The following is an 11,979-nucleotide window of genomic DNA, read 5'->3' on the forward strand; positions in this document are numbered from 1 at the left end:
AACCCTAACCCTAACCCTAACCCTAACCCTAACCCTAACCCTAACCCTAACCCTAACCCTAACCCTAACCCTAACCCTAACCCTAACCCTAACCCTAACCCTAACCCTAACCCTAACCCTAACCCTAACCCTAACCCTAACCCTAACCCTAACCCTAACCCTAACCCTAACCCTAACCCTAACCCTAACCCTAACCCTAACCCTAACCCTAACCCTAACCCTAACCCTAACCCTAACCCTAACCCTAACCCTAACCCTAACCCTAACCCTAACCCTAACCCTAACCCTAACCCTAACCCTAACCCTAACCCTAACCCTAACCCTAACCCTAACCCTAACCCTAACCCTAACCCTAACCCTAACCCTAACCCTAACCCTAACCCTAACCCTAACCCTAACCCTAACCCTAACCCTAACCCTAACCCTAACCCTAACCCTAACCCTAACCCTAACCCTAACCCTAACCCTAACCCTAACCCTAACCCTAACCCTAACCCTAACCCTAACCCTAACCCTAACCCTAACCCTAACCCTAACCCTAACCCTAACCCTAACCCTAACCCTAACCCTAACCCTAACCCTAACCCTAACCCTAACCCTAACCCTAACCCTAACCCTAACCCTAACCCTAACCCTAACCCTAACCCTAACCCTAACCCTAACCCTAACCCTAAACCCTAACCCTAACCCTAACCCTAACCCTAACCCTAACCCTAACCCTAACCCTAACCCTAACCCTAACCCTAACCCTAACCCTAACCCTAACCCTAACCCTAACCCTAACCCTAACCCTAACCCTAACCCTAACCCTAACCCTAACCCTAACCCTAACCCTAACCCTAACCCTAACCCTAACCCTAACCCTAACCCTAACCCTAACCCTAACCCTAACCCTAACCCTAACCCTAACCCTAACCCTAACCCTAACCCTAACCCTAACCCTAACCCTAACCCTAACCCTAACCCTAACCCTAACCCTAACCCTAACCCTAACCCTAACCCTAACCCTAACCCTAACCCTAACCCTAACCCTAACCCTAACCCTAACCCTAACCCTAACCCTAACCCTAACCCTAACCCTAACCCTAACCCTAACCCTAACCCTAACCCTAACCCTAACCCTAACCCTAACCCTAACCCTAACCCTAACCCTAACCCTAACCCTAACCCTAACCCTAACCCTAACCCTAACCCTAACCCTAACCCTAACCCTAACCCTAACCCTAACCCTAACCCTAACCCTAACCCTAACCCTAACCCTAACCCTAACCCTAACCCTAACCCTAACCCTAACCCTAACCCTAACCCTAACCCTAACCCTAACCCTAACCCTAACCCTAACCCTAACCCTAACCCTAACCCTAACCCTAACCCTAACCCTAACCCTAACCCTAACCCTAACCCTAACCCTAACCCTAACCCTAACCCTAACCCTAACCCTAACCCTAACCCTAACCCTAACCCTAACCCTAACCCTAACCCTAACCCTAACCCTAACCCTAACCCTAACCCTAACCCTAACCCTAACCCTAACCCTAACCCTAACCCTAACCCTAACCCTAACCCTAACCCTAACCCTAACCCTAACCCTAACCCTAACCCTAACCCTAACCCTAACCCTAACCCTAACCCTAACCCTAACCCTAACCCTAACCCTAACCCTAACCCTAACCCTAACCCTAACCCTAACCCTAACCCTAACCCTAACCCTAACCCTAACCCTAACCCTAACCCTAACCCTAACCCTAACCCTAACCCTAACCCTAACCCTAACCCTAACCCTAACCCTAACCCTAACCCTAACCCTAACCCTAACCCTAACCCTAACCCTAACCCTAACCCTAACCCTAACCCTAACCCTAACCCTAACCCTAACCCTAACCCTAACCCTAACCCTAACCCTAACCCTAACCCTAACCCTAACCCTAACCCTAACCCTAACCCTAACCCTAACCCTAACCCTAACCCTAACCCTAACCCTAACCCTAACCCTAACCCTAACCCTAACCCTAACCCTAACCCTAACCCTAACCCTAACCCTAACCCTAACCCTAACCCTAACCCTAACCCTAACCCTAACCCTAACCCTAACCCTAACCCTAACCCTAACCCTAACCCTAACCCTAACCCTAACCCTAACCCTAACCCTAACCCTAACCCTAACCCTAACCCTAACCCTAACCCTAACCCTAACCCTAACCCTAACCCTAACCCTAACCCTAACCCTAACCCTAACCCTAACCCTAACCCTAACCCTAACCCTAACCCTAACCCTAACCCTAACCCTAACCCTAACCCTAACCCTAACCCTAACCCTAACCCTAACCCTAACCCTAACCCTAACCCTAACCCTAACCCTAACCCTAACCCTAACCCTAACCCTAACCCTAACCCTAACCCTAACCCTAACCCTAACCCTAACCCTAACCCTAACCCTAACCCTAACCCTAACCCTAACCCTAACCCTAACCCTAACCCTAACCCTAACCCTAACCCTAACCCTAACCCTAACCCTAACCCTAACCCTAACCCTAACCCTAACCCTAACCCTAACCCTAACCCTAACCCTAACCCTAACCCTAACCCTAACCCTAACCCTAACCCTAACCCTAACCCTAACCCTAACCCTAACCCTAACCCTAACCCTAACCCTAACCCTAACCCTAACCCTAACCCTAACCCTAACCCTAACCCTAACCCTAACCCTAACCCTAACCCTAACCCTAACCCTAACCCTAACCCTAACCCTAACCCTAACCCTAACCCTAACCCTAACCCTAACCCTAACCCTAACCCTAACCCTAACCCTAACCCTAACCCTAACCCTAACCCTAACCCTAACCCTAACCCTAACCCTAACCCTAACCCTAACCCTAACCCTAACCCTAACCCTAACCCTAACCCTAACCCTAACCCTAACCCTAACCCTAACCCTAACCCTAACCCTAACCCTAACCCTAACCCTAACCCTAACCCTAACCCTAACCCTAACCCTAACCCTAACCCTAACCCTAACCCTAACCCTAACCCTAACCCTAACCCTAACCCTAACCCTAACCCTAACCCTAACCCTAACCCTAACCCTAACCCTAACCCTAACCCTAACCCTAACCCTAACCCTAACCCTAACCCTAACCCTAACCCTAACCCTAACCCTAACCCTAACCCTAACCCTAACCCTAACCCTAACCCTAACCCTAACCCTAACCCTAACCCTAACCCTAACCCTAACCCTAACCCTAACCCTAACCCTAACCCTAACCCTAACCCTAACCCTAACCCTAACCCTAACCCTAACCCTAACCCTAACCCTAACCCTAACCCTAACCCTAACCCTAACCCTAACCCTAACCCTAACCCTAACCCTAACCCTAACCCTAACCCTAACCCTAACCCTAACCCTAACCCTAACCCTAACCCTAACCCTAACCCTAACCCTAACCCTAACCCTAACCCTAACCCTAACCCTAACCCTAACCCTAACCCTAACCCTAACCCTAACCCTAACCCTAACCCTAACCCTAACCCTAACCCTAACCCTAACCCTAACCCTAACCCTAACCCTAACCCTAACCCTAACCCTAACCCTAACCCTAACCCTAACCCTAACCCTAACCCTAACCCTAACCCTAACCCTAACCCTAACCCTAACCCTAACCCTAACCCTAACCCTAACCCTAACCCTAACCCTAACCCTAACCCTAACCCTAACCCTAACCCTAACCCTAACCCTAACCCTAACCCTAACCCTAACCCTAACCCTAACCCTAACCCTAACCCTAACCCTAACCCTAACCCTAACCCTAACCCTAACCCTAACCCTAACCCTAACCCTAACCCTAACCCTAACCCTAACCCTAACCCTAACCCTAACCCTAACCCTAACCCTAACCCTAACCCTAACCCTAACCCTAACCCTAACCCTAACCCTAACCCTAACCCTAACCCTAACCCTAACCCTAACCCTAACCCTAACCCTAACCCTAACCCTAACCCTAACCCTAACCCTAACCCTAACCCTGGGCCGATGCCACATTGGTAACGGACACCAGATTCGTAATCGTCGTGAAAAATGGAGCAAAAAACATAATTGCACCGGGCGTCTCAGACGCTCGTAGGCAGAGTTATGGGCGTTTGAAGTCGGCCAAAAACCCATGTAAAATCCCATAGGGATTTTTCTCCGATTTATCGCGCGGCCACAGGGTGCCCTAAAAATCCCAAACTCCCTGAGCCTGCCCCCCCGGGGCCCAGGTCCCGGTGAAAATTGGAACGGAGCCCCCACCCCCTCCGGTTCTCCGGTTACTCTGCCTGCGGTTGCGCACTCCGGCCAGGCCGGTGGCGTCGAACAGAGGAAGTGACCGCTTGACCCCTGTGCCCACTTGGTAATAGATTTGATAACCCCTGACCGCATAGCCCACCAGGGGTCCCCCTTCCCCAGAAGTGACCGATGTGTCCTGGGGCACGCCCCCAAGAGTACCAAAGTGTCCCTGGGGTCCCAGGGGGCCTTTGGGGTCGGACCACTCGGAACGGCCCGAGACTCGCAGGGCGACCCCCCGGGGCCGTGATAGGGTCATCGGTCACCACGAAAAGGCTGAGGAAGACTAACTTTTGACACGGGCCACTGGGCGCCTCGAAAACCACATCACGGAGACCGCCTGGCCGGGCCCGACGCGACGGTGAGGTCGCCTCTCCGATCAGACTCCGTGACCCGAAGGCGAGAGCTGAAATGCGACCCTAACCGGTGGCGTGAGGCACGAGGGCGGTGTCGGGTGGTCGACGGGTCGAGTTCTGGGCTGGGAAGGGAAGGATTATGAAACTGTCTGTAGATTCCCAAACCGTAATCCCAGCTTCCCATGTCGCTCCGAGCCCCGACAGAGCAAAGACAGAGTGCTGTGTTGGCACTGGGCCGACCCTACGTCACCGACAGGGCACGTGGATGTGTCATCTCTCACAGCGAAGTAGAGGGAGGCCGGTCGGACACCGAACCCCAGACACCACCCTCTGGGGTGTTCTGGGGCACCAGGGAGACGCCAGGTTGGCACAGAGTCCATTCTGGAGCTCTGGAGGGTTGCAATTACCAAAGTGGCATCAGAGTACAAAAGCGTCCCCGAAGTGCTGACGGGTTAGTGTTCAGCTAGTACAAAAGTGGCATCATAGTACCAAAGTGGCATCATGGCACCAAAAGTGTGATATCACGACCGATCTGTCGTCCGGCACACGTTTCCCCGGTCTCTCTGAGGCCGGGAACCTCTCTAGCACAGGTTCCCAGACCGAGGGAATGTTGGGAATTACCAAAGTGTCCCTGGATTTGCCACGTGTCGTCTGACCCTAACACTCTACTTTTGGGGTTTACGACCCCAGGGTCGGGTCTGGGCCGGGACCCTCTATGTCACCGACCCTTTCCAGACCGAGAGCTACTTCAAGGCTACTGGATGATTCAGATTCAGAAAACTTTATTCATCCCCGAGGGGCAATTGAAGGAAGGCACACAGAGCAACAAAGACAAACAAAAAAAAATTGGAATATGAATATAAAGTGACTAAGTAATTAATACAAGATATAAAGTGACTGACTGTTAGGTGTGTGTGTGCATATATATATATATATATATATATATATACACACTGTAGTGCAAATTGCAATGAGGTATTACGAGGAAGTGTTTGAATGGAAAGGCCTCGAGTTTAGGAGCTGGACGGCTCTGGGTCCAAAAGTCGCCCATCTCCTTCGAGTCTTGCACGCCGGACAGCGAAGCCGATGACCTGAGGGCGGCCACTCGGACGCTAAGTGTGGAGCGTGGGAGGGGTCTTGGGTGATCCCGATGTGCTAGCCTGCGTGTTAGATGTTCGTACACTACAGACAGATTTCTGAGTGGCAGTCCGATGGTCTTCCCGCATATTGTGATGTCCCTCTGTAGGCGGTTCCTATTCCGAAGGCTGGTCGAATGGAACCGACAGGTGATAGAGAAGGTGGTGATACTCTCGATGAATGAGTAGTAGAATTTCTGCATGATGTTTTTACTCACGCCAAAGGAGTTGAGCTTCCTGAGGAGGTACTGTCTCTGATGACACTTACTGAGAATCTCCTCCGTATTGGCTGAGAAGTTCAGCCGACTGTCGAGGATGGTACCCAGATATCTATGTCCCTCCACCGATCCGACAGGCATGCCATGGATTGAGGTGGTGACTGCAGAGACCAGCTCTGTGTTTTTGTTTTGTTTTTTTTTATTGGGGAAGGTTGTCACCATCTCCTTGGTCTTGCTAACATTCAACTCGAGGCATGAGTTGGCACACCAGTTCACAAACTCCTGGAGAGCCGGACCATGGGTCTGTGATGCGCCCGACAGCATGAACAGAAGAACCGTATCGTCGGCATACTCGACCAGGAGGGTCGCGTGGATCTGCAGTCATCGGTACATAAGACGAAGAGAAGTGGAGAGAGGACACGGCCCCGAGGAGAGCCGGCAGACGTGTGTGTTGAAGGTCGGAACGGACATTGTCGACCAGCGCTCTCTGTGACCTACGGGTTGGGAGATTGGGTGGACGTGTCGTCTCTCACAGAAAAGTACAGGAAGGTCAGCTAGACACCGAACCCCAAACACCACCCTCTGGGGTGTTCTGGGGCACCAGGGAGATGCCAGGTCGGCACAGAGTCCATCCTGGAGCTCTGGAGGGTTGCAATTACCAAAGTGGCATCAGAGTACAAAAGCGTCCCCTTCAAACCCCGGGAGGCTCACGGGTTAGTGTTCGGATATTACCAAAGTGGCCTCAGATTGCAAAAGCGTACCCTAAGAAAAAAAAAGGGAGGCTCACGGCTTAGTTTCGCCATCCGACGCAAGGTGGGGTCGCGGTACCAAAGTGGCATCAGAGTACAAAAGCGTCCCCGGAGTGCTCACGGGTTAGTGTTCAGCTAGTACAAAAGTGGCATCATAGTACCAAAGTGGCATCATGGCACCAAAAGTGTGACATCACGACCGATCTGTCGTCCGGGAAACGTTTCCCCGGTCTCTCTGAGGCCGGCAGCCTCTCTAGCACAGGTTCCCGGACCGAGGGAATGTTGGGAACGACCAAAGTGTCCCTGGATTTGCCACGCGTCGTCTGACCCTAACCCTCTACTCGTGGGGTTCACGACCCCAGGGTCGGGATCGGGTCTGGGCCGAGACACTCTAGGTCAGACGGACGACTTCGGTGGTCTGTCGATCTGAGAGAGCGATAGACTGAGAGAGAGCGAATGACTAATAGAGTACAGAATTTCCTGTCGCGCTCGTCAGAGATCTCGGACTGACCGCAGAATTAATTTCTTTAATGATTTCTATATGAAATTGAGAAACCGAGGAGACTGATCTTCCCTAACCCTAGAATTTCTCTGTTCTTGCTCGACACCAAATTTTAGCAGCTTAACAGTCACACACGGCACACACGCCCTACATCTCTGCACTCTGTCATCTCTGAACTCCCAATATGTGCCCCTGCATCAATGGTAAAACCAGACCGTTATCACCTTTTTGCACTCTTGCATTTTCATTCACAGATTTAAACATTACAAATCTTTAATGAGTTTAGTCCGAAAATGTATTTTTTTTTTTTAACAATCGATATTAGGCCTGCTGTTACTAGGCGACACAGTTAGGAAAGCTGTCTTCCAAATCACAACATGTAGGAACACTCTCCCTACAGCTCCTGCACGTACTTATGGTTACCTTTCATTTACATAGGGGGCGCCCAGGTGACCAGTACATCAGCAGAGCCAAGATTCGAACTCGGAACACGCAACACCGCAAAGCGCTACTGCGCTAACGGTTTATCCCGCGAAGCCATCCGACCTTTATAGTCAGACACACAAACCCTCTTCTTATTTAACATACAGACAAAACTGCATTCACACATTACCATCAACTAAATCATTCATTCCACAAACCTGACAAATACAACAACAACAAATACAACAATATTAATAATAATAATCCTGATTTGACGCTAAAAAGCACTGGCAGAAATTCATTTCAAATACATTTCTGTTAGTAGACAACACAATTAGTGTGTGTGTTGAAAATGGGATCTAAACTAATAATCATGGCTTCTATGTGTGAAGCTCTTTCATCACTGCTTAATTTCATTATGAAAATTCTCTCATCTCTGGAACTTTACCACAATGCTAATGATACATGGTAGACATGACCACATCAGTAAAAACCACGTCACTCTCAGTCAGAGCTGTAAAACTCTTTTTTTATAAAATATAAGCTTATAAAAAAAAACTCAGCAACGTACAAGAACAGAAAACAAAACTTACACAAATACACAAGAGCATTATTATAATAATGAAAAACAATACATTTGAATTAGCACCTGTTACGATGAATCTTTTTGTCGAGAGGCTCTAAAGAAGCAGTCGGAGAATCCAGAAAGTACTCTTCAAAAACACTTTATTAAGTGAAAGAAATGATCTGTGAATATATGTCAGAGCTAAGCCGATCGGCGTTCCTTTTCTCCTGCAATCAAGATGATCGCCAGCCAAAAAGACCCCGTGCGTCTGAGCGCGCGGTTTTTTAAACTAATCTAGGCTCCTCCTCCTTCACTGCTGGTGGAGCCAATGAAATGTGCTAAAAAGCCCAGGCTCCGCCTCCCCCCCCTCAGAGGGACCCTACCAAGAGATCATGGTAGGCGCCATTTTGAACAAAGGGCCACGTGGGAAAATGCCGTAAAACTTCCCATATTGAATTTACGTTTTTTATGTTCCGAAAAACCTAACCCACCGCAAAACAGAAATATTTTACAGAATCCTTAAATGTAAAGAAATTTAAATATTTCAATGTTTATGGATAATCACGTGTGTTATTGTTAAATAAACACATGAAGCACATTTACAGTATTTTTCTTGTTTGCAACATTGTCAACATTAAAAAGATTATGGCATGAAGAATTAAAAATCAGTCTGTTCTGATTTTGGTCTATTTTTATTTTACTTGTAATTTTCTTATCTTGTGCACATGTGTGGAACTAAGGCTGATTACATTTGGATCGACATGTTTAGATTACTATGTTCCTGTGTGCATACACATAATCCATCACTTCATCACGTATTACAACATATGTCATGGACTATTCCCAACACTGACTCTGACACACTGATACATATTCATATTTATCTTTAAGTTTGTTTGTTTTTACAGCTGAATTTATGCACATGGAATGTACATTAGAACATACAAATTCATTAACTACTATTATTTCTAATAGTTCTTTAGTTATCTATTCAACTGTTAAAGTGCACTCCACATTTAAATAATCATTATTTCAACTTTCATAACCTCAGCAGGGGAACCCGCCCCCCGCTAGGGGGCGCCCAGGTGACCAGTACATCAGGAGAGCCAAGATTCGAACTCGGGGAGCTCACACCGCAAAGCTCTACTGTGCTAACGGACCAACCCGCGAAGCCATCCGGTTTTTATTATTCTATTATTTCTATTGTTTTAATAGTTATGTTTAGTTTGGCCACTAGGTGGCACATGATGAATAAAAGTGATTCTAAGGTGCTAGCAGGGCGAGAACATTACGCTTGTAGCTCCCTCCAGTAATAAACACGAGGCACGAGATCATTTTTAAAAACGGGGTTTTATTTCCTGCACACCAACCCGTGAGAACTGGGTTGAAAGAAAGAAAAATAAATAAATAAATAGATTGCAATAAAAAGGGTGTGTATGTCCTGCATTACAATTCATGCTCCTATAACTGTACAACCGGCAGCATGTAGCACATAACATAGGAAAATACACGTGACTGTATAACTTTATAAACTGTATACATTTCACTTAAAATTTTACTTGTTTACTTACAAACATAACTTACTAACACATACTTACATAACATAAGTTAAGCGCTAAAAATATCTTATAATATAACCTTAACAAATATCATAATTATTACGTTATACAAAATAAAACAATGTAAAACAAAACATACCTCGTAGGCTGCTTCATACTTAAGAGGGGCTAAATGTTGAATATTGTTGTTCTCTTTAACTTCTTTCTTGAAAAAATATATAAATATACTTAATAATAAAACTTAGTTCAGAGCTCTTCTTTCAGCTTGCTTCTTTGGCGCTTTATGAATATGGTGCGTAGTTAATTGAACTACGTGTGGAACATTAGAGCAACAGCAATTAGTTCCGCCCCTTAGACTAAATTGCAAAACATATAAAAGACAAACAACAGGGGGAGCAATGGGAAAATAAACTGACAATGTGGGGCAGTTACAACGCTGCTTAATCCAACAGCATTGTTTTGTGTCAGCGCTAATATGAACTTTGTTTGTGCTTTGGATGTTGGATCGTACACAATAAATGGATTGACATATCCATGGACTGAAACTTTATTTCAAACAAAGGAATGCGTCAAAAGGTAGACCTACTCTACCTCTACACATGTAGTGACTTATTACAGGACTATTTTTATTGGTATTGGTTTAAAAAGGTCACTACAATTATAGTCATCAATACACAAACCCTCTTCTTATTTAGCATACAGAGACAACTGCATTCACACATTACCATCAACTAAATCATTCATTCTACAAACCTGACAAAACCAAAAACAACAACTACTACTATTAAAACTCTCTTTACAAATAAAACAGAAGTTGCTAAAAAAAAAAAAACTCAGCAATGTACAAAAACAGGGGGGAAAAACGTACACAAATAAACACGAGCATTTTTTTTTTACTTTTTGCACACTAATTATTTTACACAACACAATATTTGCTGGCTCATATATAGGCTGCCCCCAGAGATGAATCCATTTGGATCCACACTGAACGTGAGCTGCATTAGTGGTGGAGTGTTTGACATTCCCTACTCCACTGAAATGCTTGTGTATCTCTTTTATTGCCTCTCCACTTTGGGGTGCAGATTTTATTTGGTCTTTTTGTTTCATTTTGGCACCCTTTATTTTTTTTGTTTTATTTTTGTTTGTTTGTGACTCTCAAGCCACAGTATCATTTTACTTTGATTAAGCATCCTGCATATAGTTTGTCCTCCCCATTCTTGCAGATTTGGGGCTACACCTGCCAGGGCGAGATGTTTCCTGTGCCATTACAGATTTACAGCTGAAGGTTATGGTTCGTGTGAAAGTGTAAAGTTTGTGGTTAAACTGTACCGTACAGTTTCTACAGTTTCTCACAGCAAGAAAATATGCATAAAATTACAATTACAAACAGAAAAACACAGAGACACTAAAATTAGTTTCAGGTGAAGAATTTAGTTTAATAATAAACTTTTGCACCTTTAAAATCTAAACCTGAATGAACCACCTTTTACTGTTCAACTTTCTCACATATAAAACATTAAAGAGTACCAGTTAGTTTGGGTGAAACATTTTCATATTTAGAGTTTAAAATAAAATGGGATTTTATTGTGCTGCCACTAAATACAATATACTGACGCATACATAAACACAGCAAGATCAAAATAATTTATATAGCTATAAAAGGCATTAGAATTTCTTTTACCAAATGATTGAAAAACATTCTTAAAATTCATGTGAGTTCTTTTAGGTTTATTTTGTACTTGTAAAAAATCTCTGAGGTCAAAAAATACAGAAAACAGCAAAGACAGCAAACATCAAAAATGTTCTGCCATAAATTAGAAGCTGCTGGGAATAAAGGGTCTAATATCATTCATCATAAGGCTGCAATGTTAAATGACATTTCTTAGGGCAGTTGTAGCACTGTGGTTAATGTAATGTAAATGTTAAACATAAGCCAGCACACTGATCATTTGTGGTCTGTATAACCCAGGAATTTCTGTGTGTGTATTAACACAGTATTATAAATACACTATGTATAAGTGTACATACAGTATCTGTATGTATACATGCAATATTCCTTCAAATTCCACAGCAGATGAAAGAGGAAACACGTATCAGATGGAGGAACAGAGCTGTACAATCAGTTACTATAAAATATTTTATTAACCTCAAAAATA

The sequence above is a fragment of the Trichomycterus rosablanca genome, chromosome 23 (genome assembly GCF_030014385.1).
Source record: "Trichomycterus rosablanca isolate fTriRos1 chromosome 23, fTriRos1.hap1, whole genome shotgun sequence".
In the NCBI taxonomy this organism is placed as follows: Eukaryota; Metazoa; Chordata; class Actinopteri; order Siluriformes; family Trichomycteridae; genus Trichomycterus; species Trichomycterus rosablanca.